Source organism: Eretmochelys imbricata, chromosome 17, assembly GCF_965152235.1.
Source record: "Eretmochelys imbricata isolate rEreImb1 chromosome 17, rEreImb1.hap1, whole genome shotgun sequence".
Taxonomy (NCBI): Eukaryota; Metazoa; Chordata; order Testudines; family Cheloniidae; genus Eretmochelys; species Eretmochelys imbricata.
In genome coordinates, this window is record NC_135588.1 from 26,451,524 (window position 1) to 26,469,139 (window position 17,616).

Genomic DNA, 17,616 nt, shown 5'->3' on the forward strand with positions numbered 1-17,616 from the left:
GAAGTCACTGCCCTTCACCCTGCCCTTATTACCCATAAGATAAGATTCTGCAGACTGTTTTTACAGGGGTTAAAAAGGAGGAAAGGGGGCAAATCGGAGGAGGGAGGTGTTGGCCAGATTCTGAGCAGGGGGCAAAAATTCATTGGTCAGGAGGGTCAAGCAGCTGGAAGCAGGGTTAGGATAGGGGCTGAAGGGCAAAATCAGGAATGGGGGGGAAGGAGCTGGGGTTAAGCCCAGGGGTAAGGCGCTGCCAGAAGGTGACAGAGGGTAAAACCCTGGCAGAGGCAGGGGCAGACGGGGTAAGAGTTACCCCGGTGGACTGAGACACCAGTGTTTCCAAAAATAGGGTGTGTGGGGGGGAGAGGGTCTTTTTTATTTCTCCTCTCACAGACAGCTCCTGTCAGCATGGGTTTCCCAGGGCTGGGTTCTTAAGGGCACAGGTATCCCAATGACTAGCCACTGGAGCTCCTCTCTGTCTGATGTAACCTACTAAGGTGCTGCAGGAGACTTAATTCAGTGAAACAGGGACTTCCCTTCCCCCCCTCCCCCCCCCCGCCCATTCTTTCCCCGCCCCGCAGTGATCAACCAGTTACCCGCAGTGTTGCCAATTTAGTCATTGGTTGGAAATTGGAATAGAAATTGAAACATTAATGCACACTTTAAAATACACATACAGTGTATGATCAAATACTTGTACCTGAAAGTATAATAGGTTTGAAAAGTCTGAACAAAGACTGGCTTCCTCACACAGCCATTGTTTTTTCTGACAACGTTGGCACATTGGTTTCGGCAATGTTGGCCAACCTTATCATTTAAAATGATGATTTGTAAGCAAGGTGTGAATGAGCTCCCCTGGCAGCGAGTGATGAGCCAGGGGTAGGGGGAAGGCTTCAGGACCAGACTGTATTTACATGAACTCACCTACTCTGCCGAGGTATCCAGCAGACAGAGCTGCGGTGCCCAAGTGATCAATTTTGGCTGGTGTTGGGAGTTTCTGTACTAAACATTTTTATTATAATTAATTTTTGCACAAGAACGTAAGGACGGCCAGACTGGGTCAGACCAAGGGTCCATCTAGCCCAGTACTCAGTCTTCTGTCAGTGGCCAACTCCAGAGGCTTCAAAGGGAATGAACAGAACAGGCAATTATTGAGTGACCATCCCCTGCCGTCCACTCCCAGTTTCTGGAAAACTAGAGGCTCTCAGAGCATGGGGTTGCATCCCTGCCCATCCTGGCTAATAGCCATTGATGGACACATCCTCCATGAACTGATCTCGGTCTCTTTTGAATCCTGTTCTAGTTTTGGCCTTCACAACCTCTCCCCCCGCCCCCCCATCCCGGCAAACAGTTCCAGAGGTTGACTGTGCGTTGTGTGAAGAAGTCCTTCCTTTTGTTTGTTTTAAACCTGCTGCCTATTAATGTTACTGGTGACCCCTTGTTCTGGGTTACATGAGGGAGCTTATTCACTTTCTCCACACCAGTCAAGATTTTATAGACCTCTATCATATTCCCTCTTAGTCCTCTCTTTTTCAGGCTGAAAAGTCCAGTCTTTTTAATCTCTCCTCCTATGGAAGCTGTTCCATACTCCTCATCATTTTAGTTACCTTCTCTGTACCTTTGCACACAGTGTTCAAGATGTGAGTGTTCCATGGATTTATAAAGTAAAAGTGGAGGAGCTTGGTTTGCCAGACTGACCAGCAAAGCCAATGCTGACAAACTATGTGAAAAGGCTGCAAAACACCAATCCTCTAGACTGCATCGACATGCAGAAAGCCTCATAAGCCAGTCATTGCCAAAGCTAATTTGAGAAGAATTTAGAGAGGTGTTAAGAATGCTGGAGACACACCACAGTTTATGCGAACAAACATGGCTGTCACATCACACTTTCTCTTTAAGCAAGAGTTACCACATTGTACAAACTGGGGGCCAATGTTAAGTGCACTGTCCAGCTGACAAGTACAGTACATTGACTTGATTCTTACATCTCTACAACAACTTTTGGATTCTATCAACCTCTACGTTGCTTTTACAGATGCCTGTCTTATAAAACACCGACAGTTGAGTGGAGTGAGGCACTCCCAGCAACGGGGCTGCCATGTGATCAGGACAGAATAGAGAATATGAACACAGAGTGGAATATCACATGATGAACAAACGAAGATTTGATTTCAACTTCTTCATCATCATCATCACTAATGGTTCGACCCAATTTTTGTGCTGTGTTTCCTGGGATGAAAGAAGTAGGAATTCACCTCTTCCTACTCTCAGTCACAAGAGCTACAGCTGAGTGTTCTTGTTCCTCATTGAATAGAATTGTGTGTTCTGAAAGAAGTTGTCTTCTATCTGATCATGAGCATACCTTGAAGGAAGGAAGTATCTGACACATGAGAAGCCTCCAAAAATGAATGCCCTGCATTTGAGAAGTTCATTAACAGAGTTTGCACAGTAGGCTTGTATAGCAAACTTTAATTTGTGTGAGGATTTAAAAATGAGCTAAATCTAATAAAATGGTTGTGAAATATTTTTCAGTTTTTACTAGGGTGCCATACAGCCCACCTTCACCCTAACAATCTCACCGGTCATCGGTCGTCCCCCCTCCCTCCAGAGGGGCAGAAGGTGATACATCTTCGAGCCATGGTGGTAGGTGCGGTGTTTGTGCTGGTGGAAGCCAGGGGAAGCCCTGGGGCCACCAGGAGCACTGGGGAGTGAGGGTTGCCCTCACCAGTACAGAATAGGTGTAGCAGCATACACTCCACACAGTGCATGGCTCCTCTGGGCTGCTCAGGACAGCTGGCAGTGCCTTCTGCCCCCACCCGTTTGCCATCAGGGTATTTCGGCAGCAGCAACATTGCGGCTTCCACATGCATGGGAGTGTTTGGGGAGGGAAAGGACTTCTTGGCCCTCTTCTCACCTCCACGACCACTAATGGCTCTGTGTGATGGCAGCCATATTTTGACCCTGTAACAAATAGATAGGAATTGTTTCTGCCAGGAAAAATGTCAGGGGAGCATAGATTGTCCTCAGTAAGGGAAACAGGAAATCCAACATATTTCTCTCTCCTTTCTACCCAGCCCCCAGAGACTAAAATACACCTGCATGAAGACAAACCCATCTGGCTCATCTTTACCCTACAGATTTCAAAATCTCTGTCTGAACAAGCCCTTTCATCGCCAGTGAGACATTACCCCAGGAGCTGGCGGGAATCTACCCTCCCTTGGATCAGAACCTTTCTCAGTCAAGGCACCAGGACAAGGGCATTGCTGCCTGGGCCTGCCCGCTCAGCTGATGAACGGTCACGGTCAGAGATCGCACCAGCCCAGAGTTTAAATTATCCTCCATGTGTCCCGCGTCCCACTACAATGAATCCAACCCACAGTTGCACGGAAATATCAATATCAGGATGCTACATTGTTAGCACAGCAAGTGACGCTGCAAAATGAGTGGTGTTTCAATGACCTCCCTATTTTTTACAATCCTCTATTAAGAGGTAATTGATACATCTGTACACCAGGCAGGATCGTTTGGAAGCCGACGACTTTATGCTTCCATCCCTTGCCACTGTCAAGTTTCAGCAAATTACGACAAGTCAGCCCATAAGAACAATGTTCTTAGGTATGAGTAACTGCTACTGTTAACAATTTGCTACCTCTGTCCCAGAAGACAGGAAAGGTGAGTAGCTAGCTGACTTAGCTAATTTCTACAGATAGCAGTTTCTCACACTATAGGGTGTGAGGAACTGCTATCTATCTGTAGAAATTTGCTACAGTTTTTAGCAAAGTAGGACTTGTCTGCTACATGTAGCAAATTCCTACAGGGAGCAGTTTCTCATACTACACCCACCCCAGCACTTTGCCCCAGGTCTCTCCCCTCACCTGCAGGCTCCGGCTCAGGGGCTGGTGTCAGCAGAGCCTGGGGCTGCCCCAGGGCTGGTTCCAGGCACCGGAGAAAGTCCCCACCCGAGCGGGGCACTGAGGGGGTTTAACAAAGGTCGCTCCTCTGCTGGATAAGCAGCAGCTTCTCAGTTTGGGTTCCCAGGTCAAAATGCAGGAGGCAGCTTCTGATCCAGGCAGCTCAACTCCAGAGCTGTATCCTGAGCAGAGAGACACACACCAGCAGCCTCCTCCTCCCGCTTAGCAAGAGCTGGAGTCTTCTGGTGGCAACACCTGATGAATGAGTTGCCCTGGACTCGCCCTGCACCAGGGCCGGCTCTAGTTTTTTTGCCGCCCCAAGGGGGGGGGGGGAGTGCCCTCCCTTCAGAAGTGCCGCCCCGAGCGTGGCCCCTTGAGAAGTGCGGCCCCAACCCGCCTCCTGCCCCCTCACACATCCCTGCCCCCCCCTTCAATTCCCCTTATCTACACCCCACAAAGCCCTGGGTGGGATGGTTTAGTTGGGGATCGGGCCTGCTTTGAGCAGGGGGCTGGACTAGATGCCCTCCGGAGCTCCCGACAACCCTGAGAGTCTAGGATTCTCCAGACCCCTCCCGGCTGCCCCCACGTGTTGCCCCAGCGCGGCCCGGCCGGGCTCCCCCCGCCCCGCACACCGGGAGCTCCGGCAGCTTTCCTGGGCCCGGGGCAGGGAATTGCAGCCAGCTCCGTGGGGAGCAGCCCGGGGCCAAACCCGCCCCCTGCACCCCGGGACGGGGGGCGGGTCTCTCTTACCTTCCCTCCGAGCGGAGCCCCCCGGGGCAGGGGCCCGGCCGGGAAGGGGCCCTGGCCGGGCTGGGGGCTCTGCCCTGGGGGAGGCTCCCGGGGAGCAGCGGGCAGGGCCCGGCTGGAGGTTCCCCTCTCCCGGCTACAGCCCGGGCTCCCAGCACCAGCCGCCGGGGCTCGGGGATCTCGCCGGGAGCCTGGGAGCCAGAGTCCCCGCAGCGGCTGAGACTCACTTCCTGCGGCCGGGCCTGAGCCCCGTGATCGCTCCCCCCAGAGCCGCCCCCCAGCCGCTCCTGGGTCCTAGCGATCAACGCAGCCCCCTGCCCCAGACCCTGCCCCCTGGGGCCCCACCTCCCCTGGGGAGGGGCAGCTTCTCCCAGCCCTATGTAGGCGTCCTGCCTAGAAGCCACAGGATCACTGTGGGGACAGAAAGGAGACGTGCAGATCCCGGGGCGGGGGGAGAAGGGGGGTTTCTAGGGAGACTCCAGGTAGTTCCAGAGGATCCAGGGGTGACGGGAGCCGGGGACACTCTGTGTGTGATCCGCTCTGGTAACAGACTGGCACAGGGAGCAGGTGGTCAGAGCTGGTCTCTTCTCTCCACACCAGGCTCACTGGCGACCAGCCCTGGGCTCCCAGCTCTGCTCCCCTCACTCGGGTCATGGAGCTGTCAGAGCTTTGCCCCTGGGTTCCTCTGGTTACCTGTAGGTCCAGATGAACCCACCCCTGGGCTCTATTTAAACGTCCCTCCTGTCTGCCCCCTCTCAGGGATCCCCTCTGCCCATGTCCTGGCTGGCTCCCCCCCTGTGGGCACTGACTGCAGCTCCCCATCGGGCACCTGGATGTCAGCAGCGAAGCTCCTGTTTCTCTGGGTCAGGGACTGGTGCTCTGCCCACTCAGGTTTGTCACCTGTTTCCCCCTCATCATTTTCCAATTGTCACCAAAATCATCCGCCTTCTCCTGATGGCCACCTAGAAAATCCCCTGAAATGTTGGAATTGATCTGCTGCAGCCATGGAAACAGACCAGTGCCACTGAGTTAAGTGCTAGGCCAAAAATAAATCAAGATATTCAATAGCACTCTTAGGTCATGGCCACTGATGCAGCCGTGCCCCAGTTAGCTCTCTGGTGCAGGGGTTCTCACAACAAATGTTTTGGTGGCCTCACAGCATGGCCACCAACTACCACTGGTGGCCACTCTGACAATTTGGTCTAAAATACTTAATTAACTTTAGGAATAAATAAATCTGCCCTTATCCATGCCCAAATCATTGCAATTTATTGATGTAGGGTTGTTTTCATACTCAATAATAAAAATAATGTACAGTTGCCTCTATTCTTTACTGGACCTACACCAAATAGAAACACAAGTAAGGTGCTTTGCATGTTCTTGTCTCTGTTTAATTGTTGTTTCTTTTGCTTTTTTGGTTGCTTTTTTAAAGACTTGCTAGCGAGTAAGTCTGCTGCTGTGAAAAGTGATGTTTGTACGTTTGTTAATAACACGTCTCACAGCAGGAGACTTGCTAGCGAGCTGGGAGGCAGCGAAAAGTGATTAACAAACATCCAAATATCACTTTGCACAGCAGCCTTCCTCAGACCCCGCAAGCTGGGGGACAAATTAAGCCCTGGATGGGAGGTGGGCAGGGTGCAGGGCTGGCCTGACCATGAGGGGAACTGAGGCAGCCGCCTCAGGTGCCAGGCTGTGGGGAGGCACCACTAGGACCCAGAGCGTAGAAAACTGTGTCTGCTGCTGGTGCATCTGTATTCTCTGCTCGAGATGCCCAGAGATGGGGGAGTGCTGTGCTGGAGGAAGGAGGGCACGAGAGACCTAACAGGCAGGCAGGAGAAAAGGTGAGAGGGAATAGCAGAAAGCAGCAGGAGCTGCAGGGAGAAAGAGGAGAAGGAGCCTCTTATGTACCTCTCTAGCACCCCCAGGAGCCTGGACTGATTAACCCCAGCTTCTCAGGCAGCTTCCTGTTTCCTGCTGCTTCCCTGAACCCACCTGGGGAGAACAAGCAGTCAACTGAAGCAGTAGGAGCCAGTTAGGCCCTTAAGATGCTGATATCTTCCCTCACTCAGGCCTGTTACCAGCCTGCTTATTTGTCCCCTTCAACAGAGTGTTGAGAGCCACTATAGCTGGCACAGAACAGCAGTCATGAGTGAAAGAAGAAAACGCCCCTCTGGGGCAGCACTCAGAAAAAGAAAGAAAGTGAAGGAAGTTTTTCTATCTAAGCAGGAAGGAGCTCTCCTGAGATACACAGACACAAATGTTCACGGTGAGCCTTCCGGCCCCAGTGAGGATGTGAGTGGTGAGGAGATGCCTGATCTTCCAGTTAGTCAGAGTGCAGGTGACCTGGCAGCTACTGCAGCATCCATATCTCCATCTCAAATGGATGTAACCATGCACATTCCTGAAGAAAAGTGTAGATCAGAGAAGAGTGTGGTGGAGGCACAAGAAACAGCTCCTGCTTAAGTTCCTTAAGTCTAGATGATCCAGGACTGTGGACCCACTTGAGCAGTAACCCGAGGGACTTCCTTGTACTGCATTGGCCTCAACAAGTGAAAAACTTCATGTTCCCCAAAGACAATGAAAAGAGAAGTTGCCATCCAACACTTTACTGGTGTGAAATCCCCAATGGTGACAAAGTGGAGAGGCCATGGCTTATGTACTCAAAAACCCAGAATGCTGCATACTGGTTTTGTTGCAAACTCTTCCCGTCTAATGTTCCAGCCACATTGGGTTCTGCAGAAACAAAGGACTGGAAAAATCTGGCTAGAAATCTGGCATGCCATGAGAAGGCAGCAAATCACCAGAGAGCATTCCATAGGTGGAAAGAGCATGAGATGAGACTAAGGTTAAAGGCCACCATAGATGATCAGCATCAAGAGAAGATTGCATCAGAATGTCTTTACTGGCAAAATGTTGTGAAAAGGCTCATTGCCATTGTGAGAATGCTTGCTACCCAAAACCTAGCACTGCGTGGCACTTCAGATCAGCTGTATGTGCCAAACAATGGAAATTAACCTTAACTGATCTTAAAATTGTGGAGCTGATGGCTGAGTTTGATGCTGTATTCCAGGAGCAGCTAAGAAGAGTCACCACCCAAGAAACGTGTACACACCACTACCTTGGAAAAACAATTCAACATGAGATCATACAGTTACTGGCAACAAAAGTCAAACAGAAGATGGTGGCAGATCTGAAGTCAGCAAGATATTACTCTGTTATTCTGGACTGCACACCTGACATCAGCCATACAGAACAAATGACTTTAATGGTGCGTTTTGTAACAACAACAGAACCTAGTGAAAATGTCCCTGCAATGGTGACTGTCAGAGAGCATTTTCTAGAATTTATTGACATTGATGATACCACAGGAGCTGGTATGACAGATGTGCTTCTTAAAAAGCTGGAAGATACGGGAATTGCGATAGCTGACATGAGAGGTCAGGGCTACGATAATGGTGCCAACATGAGAGGAAAGAACAGAGGAGTACAGACACGGATCCGAGAGTAAAACCCTCAAGCTTTTTTTGTCCCATGCAGTTCTTATTCATTGAACTTGGTGGTCAGTGATGCAGCATCAGCTTCTAGTGAGGCTGCTGAATTTTTTAATGTAATTCAAAGCGTCTATGTATTTTTCTCGGCATCAACTCATCGATGGCAAATTTTGAAGCAACATCTGGGAACATCCTCTCTGATACTGAAACCACAGTGTGCCACTGTGATGAAGCGGGACTATTTGTAGTGTTTCCTCTGAATATTGTGGGGGAGCCTCAGTTTCCCCTAGGCAGTTCTTAAGTATCTAGGTGGTGGGATAAGGGCATATGATCGTTGCAGAGCCCTAGAGGGCAGGTATGTGCAGCGGTCTGGACACAGAGAATGGCCAACACCCTGTTTCCTGGCAACTGATGGCCTGGGCCCTTCCCCCCTGCAAGGTGAGAACTAAAGGGTTGGAGAACAAAGGAATCAGGTGACCTCCTGGCCCGGGAAATGGACAAAGCCCAGAAGAGGAGGGGCTGGAGAGAGTTTCAGTTTTGAGGCTGGCTGGGGACATGGAGTGAAGTACAGACGTGGTTGTCTGGCTCACTGCCCCCCAAAATGGACCCAGCTGAGGGGTCCTGTTCTCTGCACCTACAAGCTCTGTGTTAGACCATGTTCCTGTCGTCTAATAAACCTCTGTTTTACTGGCTGGCTGAGAGTCACATCTGACTGCGGAGTTGGAGTGCAGGACCCTCTGGCTTCCCCAGGAGCCTGCCTGGGCGGACTCGCTGTGGGAAGCGCACGGAGTGGCAGAGGATGCTGAATGCTCTGAGGTCAGATGCAGGAAGGTGGAAGCTGTGTGAGCTGTGTGTCCTGCAGACAGTCTGCTCCCAGAAAGGAGACTTCCCCAGAGTCCTGACTGGCTTCGTAGGGAGCAGTTCCAGAGCATCACCCAGGGACTCCGTGACAGCCACACAATAGGAAAGTCGAGTGGAGGCGATAAAGCCTATCAAACACCAAATTCGGAAGATAGATGATGCCATAGTTGCTATTCTGGAGGATAATGCTATGACAGGAACTGTTTGTGGGAGAACAGTGGCAGAGGGAAATGGAATCACCAGAAACATACATAACTTCAAATTTCTGTGTAGCTTAGTGTTGTGGCATGACATAATGTTTGAAATAAATGTTGTAAGCAAGAGACTCCTGTGGCGGTTCAATATAAGACAGGACACGGCTTTAGGCAAGCAAGCAGGCTGGTCTGCTGATGGGATCGCCCCTGTCAGCTTTCCCACCTCTTTTATTTCTCTCCCCCCCCTGCGCATCACATACCCCAACCGACCGCAAAAGGCATCAACAAAGGAAATAATATGACTTTGATTAATATTCCTATTTACTAGCCTCTATCTACTACAATCTTTATTCTCAGGCCTTGAGCTTCGGCCGAGGAAGCTTCCCACGGCTGATGTCCTTATTTTGACTTCCCAGATGGTCCATGTTTTCATGGTCCATGTCCTTGGACAGAACAGAGCAATGTGTGCATTGCTCCTACACAACAGTCAGGGTGTGCCATGACTGTTTCCAGGTGCATGAACGCTACATGAACCCTTCAACTCCAAGGTGTTGACCTTGACATATCTGGAGCAATGGAACAACTGGACAAAGCAAAGTCATACCTACAGTTTTACTGCTCAGATGAGGGATTTCAAAATGTTTGAAAAGTGCAGAGAAGTTGTTAGAGGAACTTGACACTGAAGCTTTTTTCCCACCCATTCAAGGATACAAGAGTCACCGCAGAAGAAGACATTTTGATGACGAGGCACGGGATAATCCCATCAGAGACCCCAAACAACAATTCAAAGTTGAATTCTTTAACCAGGTGCTAGATTGTGCAATACAGTCAGTTGAAGAACATTTCATGCAGCTCAAGGAACACAGCAGTAAGTTTGGGATGTTGTATAATATTCCAAAACTCCTCACTGTACCTGAAGAAGACCTACACCAGCAATGCAGGGCACTAAAGACAGTGTTGACACATGATGACATGCGCGATATTGATGCGAGTGATTTAGGTGATGAACTGAAAGCCCTTTCAAGATACATTTCAGCAGGATCAACTCCAAAGGCTGTCCTGGAATATATGTGCACAAAGAAGATGACCCACCTCTTTCCAAATGCTTTTGTTGCTCTGCGCATACTTCTAACACTTCCTGTAGCAGTTGCCAGTGGAGAACGCAGCTTCTCCAAGCTGCAGTTAATAAAAACACATCTGTGCTCCACAATGACACAGGAGAGGCTGGTCGGCCTTGCAACCATCTCAATAGAGCATGAGCTGGCCCAGACGGTGGACCTTCAGCAGGAAGCAGTTCAAATCTTTGCAGCCCAGAAGGCACGGAAAGCACCACTTTGATTATTCAAACAGATAAAAATGCCAATGTTCACTCTGCAGACAAGAAAAGTTACATTTGCTGTTCAGGCATTTGAAAGTTAAGTGTTACTTAAAATTTTTGAACAAGGCATTTTAAGTTGTTAGTTCAACACTACGAACTGCTGCCTGCACAATTTGCAACCTGTAGTTGCTACTGACATCTCTATTCTCCCTTTTACTGCCATGAAACAATTTGCTGCCTTTGCCTTTCCCCATCCTGCCGTCCAGAGGGAGCATTCCCATCGCAATTTGCTACCTGTCACCTTTCCCCATCTCCTGGCCCAGGGGTAACAGAGCGCGATGATGGGGGTTCCCCTATCACAGTAGTGCTACCTCTCCCTTTCCTCATGCTCTGGTCCAGGGGCAGCGCGTTATGACAGACGGGGGCATTCCTGTCACCATTTGCTAGGAGTGTGACATTTCTATTTTAAATCTGGACACAAATAAAGTACCTCTGTGATTGGGAAACATGTTCTACAGCATTAAACCTCAGGGCAAGTGTTTGTAAACCCCAGAATGAAGGCGGTGTTATTTCTTATTAGTCTCGGTCCATTACAGATTAGAACACAGAGTTTAATCTGATCAGGGTTTACATTCTTGTAGTGTATTTCGCGGAGCCCCCCATGCCCTCCTCCAATATGCGATAAAAACTCCATCGGGGTTGAAAATATTTACTAGAGCTCCACTCCGGACAGCTCCAGCTGAATTTAAGCCCTGAATCTGAAAATCAACCCCCTGTTCGCCTGTCTCCCATTCTCATCCTCAGGGTTGGCTGCGGTGGCCCATGACTCCAACTCCTCCGGTACCCATGGGGCTCGGGGGTGGCACGGCATCACCGCAGAGGACAGCGCGCAGCTGCTTGTCAAAGCAGCATGTCTGTGGAGCCACATCAGATCGACTGCTTCCCTCCCTCGCCTCCTGGTACGCCTGGCGCAGCCCGTGGCTGTCACATGGCAGTGCTGCGGGACCCTCTTCTAGCCCTTCTCCCCCACGCTCCGAGCAATCTGCTCATAGACGTCCACATTTCTAGGCTGGATCGGAGCCGGGCCTGCACAGCCTCTCCTCCCCACAGACCCAGGAGCTCCACCACCCCCTGAGCGGTGCCGGCAGCAGAGCATTGGGAGCCTGGAGCCTGCTCAGCTGGGCAGTTGCTAGGTGAGCTCTCCATGCAGAGCAAAGAGGAAATGGAATTTCAAAAACTCCCAGTCCTTAAACAGGAGGGGCTTGTTCCTGTGACCCTGGCTGATGGGCAGCGGAGTTCAAAACAGTGACCAGAGTGGGTCACAATGGGGCATTGTTGGACACCTCCTGGAGGCCACTTAAGCTGATGTAGGCAATGCAGCGTATACACTGCGTTGACCTAACTATGTCGACGTAAGCGCCGCACCTCTCTTGGAGGGGGAGTTATTCAGTCGACGCAGCAGGCGAGTTAGGTCGGTGGGAGGTACACTGTAGTCTGGACGCTGACATTATTAGGTCGGCGTTTAAGCTGCCAGACTTCGACCTAACTCTGTAGTGTAGACCAGGCCTTAGTTGTTTAAGTCCCTTTGTGAATCTGAGTCTTTCTTTTAACGTTGCTCAAATCCTTTCTCTTTCCAGTTTAGTAACTTGGAGACTTGTGTAAACAGTAGGGAAAAAATGACACCCAATGAAATCCATTTATTGGCTTTCAGGGGCACAGTTTTAAGATATGATCTCGGAGGCTGAAGAGAAAAGAAAGGGAAGATTTTCTCAGTGAAAGAATAATTGAACATGAAGATTGGGGTCTTGTTATCAGCATCGTAAAGTGCCACTTGCCCTGATAAACCCTGATCTTTGTGAGTCTTATGCTCAGAGTCACAGAGGTCCGTGGGTAGGTGAGAGCCTGGAATTGCTTCCAGCAGAATCTCAGAGCCCAGATGCCCTCTTCAGGTTTTACACAGAACCATCTCTTTCTCTTCACTGATGTTCTGGCCACACCAATGGTCCAGCTTTCCCTATTCCCCACCTCCATCTCCCAGTGATGTTTCCCTGCCAGGAATCCTTCAGAGCCCAGTGCACACAGCAGAATTAAATCTCTCAGAATTGTTGGGCAGGCCCTGTCGTGTGTGTTCATGTCTGACACTTTTCTGATCGGTAGACAGGTTAAGGTGAGGGTGAGCTGTTCCTGGATCCCATGCAACCTCTGCTGGGGACGCAAACTCCGTATGCAGTAAACACTGGGCTTTCCCTACACCCTGGAAGAGACTCACATTTGCTGAGCTGGAATCAGGCCATAGTTAAAGTTACAGCCCCTGCAGGCTATGGTAAGAATTGTAACCCAGCATGCCCTAGGAGTGGTGTGAAATTCACAGGGACAAGCTTGACTAAATGCTGGAGCTAATGTTGTCAATCTCTAGTGTCAGCTACAGCTCAGAAAATCCCCATTAGGATGCTAGCATTTTTAAAAGACAAACTCATTAGAAAGCCAGGGGAAAAGAGAGAACAGTTACACCAGTGAGGCCCTAGTGAGCACTGTGTGGGCAGATGCAAAATCATTAGTCCATCCCTCTGCAGAGCAGCCTTAGAAAGACTAGGCAATAGTGAACAGCCATGGGGCAGCAAGACATAGCTCCGCAGGCCCAAACAAACATCTTAAGGCCAATCTGTAAACAGGAGTTTCCTGGGCTCATCTTCCTGGCCCCACTGCCCACCTCCCCTCTTTTCCCCTGCTCGACTTACATCTGACCTAGTTCTCTCTGGATTCCCTTCAGAGAGGCACCTGAGAAAGATTCAGCCATCCCCCAACCCCTTGTTCTGGGGAGAAACAAAGTGAGTGTCAAAGCCTTGGGGTTGGGACCAAGTAAAGATGCTTCTTTCTGGCTGGTCTGTTTCAGTTTAATAACCCAAATCCTGCCCATGTGGCCAGTGGCTGAAAGTCCATTGGGGAGCTGCTCAGGGGGCTGCATGAAATGCGCTGGGATCTCAGCCTGGTTCTCGGGGTGTAGACATCTCCATCACACGCCGAGGTAACCAGCAAACTCTCCACTGATCATGCCCCTCTGTGCGAGGCTCAGCGGAGAGGTCAGGGACTCAATGGACCGTGCAGACAGAGCTCCTTTTTCCCCTTTAGAAAGAGGTAACACTGGCAGGCGGCATGAGGGCAGCTTGCCCTGCCTTGTGCCTGCATTGTGCAGAGAGAGCTCCTAGGCTGGCCACCAGCAGGAAATCACCCCAACACAGTCTGTAAACTCAGGGGTTGTACCGTATGATTGGAGGATTGCTAACATAGTTCCTATTTTTAAGAAAGGGAAAAAAAGTGATCCAAGTAATTATAGGCCTGTTAGTTTGACATCTGTAGTATGCAAGGTCTTGGAAAAAATTTTGAAGGAGAAGGTAGTTAAGGACATTGAAGTCAATGGTAATTGGGACAAAATACAACATGGTTTTACAAAAGGTAGATCGTGCCAAACCAACCTGATCTCCTTCTTTGAGAAAGTAACAGATTTTTTAGATAAAGGAAACGCAGTGGATCTAATTTACTTAGATTTTAGTAAGGCGTTTGATACGGTGCCACATGGGGAATTATTAGTTAAATTGGATAAGATGAGCATCAATAGGAATATTGAAAGGTGGATAGGGAATTGGTTAAAGGGGAGACTACAACGGGTCCTACTGAAAGGTGAACTGTCAAGTTGGAGGGAGGTTACCAGTGGAGTTCCTCAGGGATCGGTTTTGGGACCAATCTTATTTAATCTTTTTATTACTGACCTGGGCACAAAAAGTGGGAGTGTGCTAATAAAGTTTGCAGATGATACAAAGCTGGGAGGTATTGCTAATTTAGAGAAGGACAGGGATACCCTACAGGAGGATCTGGATGACCTTGTAAACTGGAGTAATAGGAATAGGATGAAATTTAATAGTGAGAAGTGTAAGGTCATGCATTTAGGGATTAATAACAAGAATTTTAGTTATAAGCTAGGGACGCATCAACTAGAAGTAACGGAGGAGGAAAAGGACCTTGGAGTATTGGTTGATCATAGGATGACTATGAGCTGCCAATGTGATATGGCTGTGAAAAAAGCTAATGTCGTCTTGGGATGCATCAGGAGAGGTATTTCCAGTAGGGATAAGGAGGTTTTAGTACCGTTATATAAGGCACTGGTGAGACCTCACCTGGAGTACTGTGTGCAGTTCTGGTCTCCCAGGTTTAAGAAGGATGAATTCAAACTGGAACAGGTACAGAGAAGGGCTACTAGGATGATCCGAGGAATGGAAAACTTGTCTTATGAAAGGAGACTCAGGGAGCTTGGCTTGTTTAGCCTAACTAAAAGAAGGCTGAGGGGAGATATGATTGCTCTCTATAAATATATCAGAGGGATAAATACCAGAGAGGGAGAGGAATTATTTAAACTCAGTACCAATGTGGACACAAGAACAAATGGATATAAACTGGCCACTAGGAAATTTAGATTAGAAATTAGACAAAGGTTTCTAACCATCAGAGGAGTGAAGTTTTGGAATAGCCTTCCGAGGGAAGTAGTGGGGGCAAAAGATCTATCTTGCTTTAAGATTAAACTCGATAAGTTTATGGAGGAGATGGTATGATGGGATAACATGGTTTTGGTAATTAAATATTCATGGTAAATAGGCCCAATGGCCTGTGATGGGTTTTAGATGGGGTAAGATCCAAGTTACCTGGGAAAGAATTTTCTGTAGTATCTGGCTGATGAATCTTGCCCATATGCTCAGGGTTTAGCTGATCGCCATATTTGGGGTCGGGAAGGAATTTTCCTCCAGGGCAGATTGGAAGAGGCCCTGGAGGTTTTTCGCCTTCCTCTGTAGCATGGGGCACGGGTCACTTGCTGGAGGATTCTCTGCTCCTTGAGGTCTTTAAACTACAATTTGAGGACTTCAATAGCACAGACATAGGTGTGAGGTTTTTTTTGTAGGAGTGGTGGGTGAAATTCTGTGGCCTGCGTTGTGCAGGAGGTCAGACTAGATGATCATAATGGTCCCTTCTGACCTAAATATCTATGAATCTATGAATCTATGAGATTCAGCCCAGGTCAGGGCACAAGACCAATGGCCCAGGAAAGTGTATGTGAAGGGAACTGGTACTGGGACCCCTGCCTTGTACAGGTAAGGGGTTACACAGAGTCTCCCAGCTCCCTTGTCTATTCCAGCTGCAGGAGGGGGCATCCTGGGACAGATTGAGGGGGCCTCGGAGAAGCAGCCACCTGGGCCCAGAACATGTAATGTAACCATGGTGGGAAAAGAGCAGTGACTGGAGCACCGCTGGGGACCCGTCTGGTTACAAGGATGGCTCTGCAGAGGGATACAATGTTGCAACAAGATGCAATTTCCCTTCCTCGCTACTCTGAGTGAAGGCCACATGAAGATCATCCAAAATTCGTCTCGCCAAGCACAACCCTGCAGTGTCCTCCTTTCTGATGCACCCCACCGCGCCCTCCCCTCACTTCCCAACAGGGGGCGATTGTGAACGTGGAACCCCCGCCAGAGCCCTGTACAACACAAACTTATTTCTTGTCCTCCAAGCAAGCCAAAGGAGGTTGCCTTGCCCTGCCCTGGAAGAGCCCAGCTAGCTTACAGATGGGGAAACTGAGGTACAGAGTCTGTGTCATTCACCGAGCCTGCCCATTCTCATCAGCCACCCCAGTCTCAGCTGATTCTGTGTTATCAGCGCTGCATGTCTGCACCATGCACAGAGCGTGGCTGCTCCTACCCCACTTCCAGCACCACGTGTCTCTGCCAAGCACTAGGCATGACTGTTTGCAGCTCCCCCCGCCCCAGTCAGTGCTATGTCCGTGTCATGCCCCAATTCTGCACGTTCTCAGCGCTGTGTGTCTGCCATGCCCCAAGTTGGCCGGCTGTCGGCTCTCCCAGCCTGTTCGCACTGCTGTGTGCCTGGGACATGCACAGAGCCGACCTATTCTCAGCTACCTCACCTGCCCCCAGTCCCAGGCTGGGTGTCTAGGCCATGCTCCAAGCCTGAATCAACTACAACCTTGTTTCAGTGTTGTGCAGCTGGGCCATGCACCACTGGCCTGTGGGGCTACTTGAGCTGGGAGGTTCATTTCCAAAGGCCGCGGGGTTCAGTGATTGAGGTGTGGGTCTGCTGTATTTGACGGAGACCTGGCACGAAGGTGTACGTTTCTAATGGTGAGAGTAATTAAGCACTGGAGCAATTTGACAAGGGGCGAGGCAGAGTCTCTGTCACTAACAAGTTTTAAATCAAATTCAGAAAAAAAAAAATCAAAATGATGCTCTAGGAATTATTTGGGGTAAGTTCCGTGGCCTGTGTGACACAGGAGACGAGAAAATCAGTCTAGAAGATCACAGAGGCCCCTTCGGGCCTTGGAATCCATGAAACATCGTCCCAGCTTTGTCTGAGTTCACCTTCTGCAGCCTCTTACCACATCTGCAAAGCACAGGTACCTCCCCCAGGGTGCGAGGCCTCAGCCAAGACAAACTGCTGAGAAACAGCTGCAGAAGAGATTGAGTTCTTCTGCCTTCCAGCCCCGGGCTGGCTCCAGGGTGTGCTGGGAGTCTCCCTCACCCAGCCCTGGCCAGGATTCTGCTGGTATTCCAGCCTAGCTCAGTTTTGGAAACAGCTCGTGTTGGGAAGGGCTGCATCTCACGCACCCCTTGACCAAATGACTCCAGATTTGTACCCCTGACCCTTCCCACTGTCCTCAGGTGGTGGATCAGGTTTCTAGCCCCTCAGACTGCGAATGTGAACTTAAAGAAAAAGGGATAATTTGGTTTGGGAAAGAAACGCTGCTGCAGCACCATGGTGCGGCCAGGTTCCAGCCCATAATATTACTGCAGTTGATCATATGAGCTGGCTACTTTATTGCCAGTTTCCTTCTGTTCCTCGGCAGCTGGAAGTTGCCAACAGATTTCTTTCACAGTGAGGATGTTGTTGCTTCTTTTCTTGCCCGAGGAAAGCATCGCTTGATGCTTTGATTTTATTTACTCTTTCCTCAAGCTTTGCTTTTCGAGCTTTCGCTTAAAGTTACCCAGCTGCTTTTCTTCAAGCCCCTTCAAGGCATTTGCTGGTGGGTCTGTCTAGCCTTT

At 49.7% G+C, this 17,616-nt stretch overlaps 1 pseudogene; it reads right to left on the bottom strand.

The window, feature by feature from the left end:
* Window positions 1-683: 683 nt before the first annotated feature.
* Window positions 684-17,490, bottom strand: LOC144276705 (zinc-binding protein A33-like; annotated as a pseudogene).
* Between the last annotated feature and the right edge of the window lie 126 nt (window positions 17,491-17,616).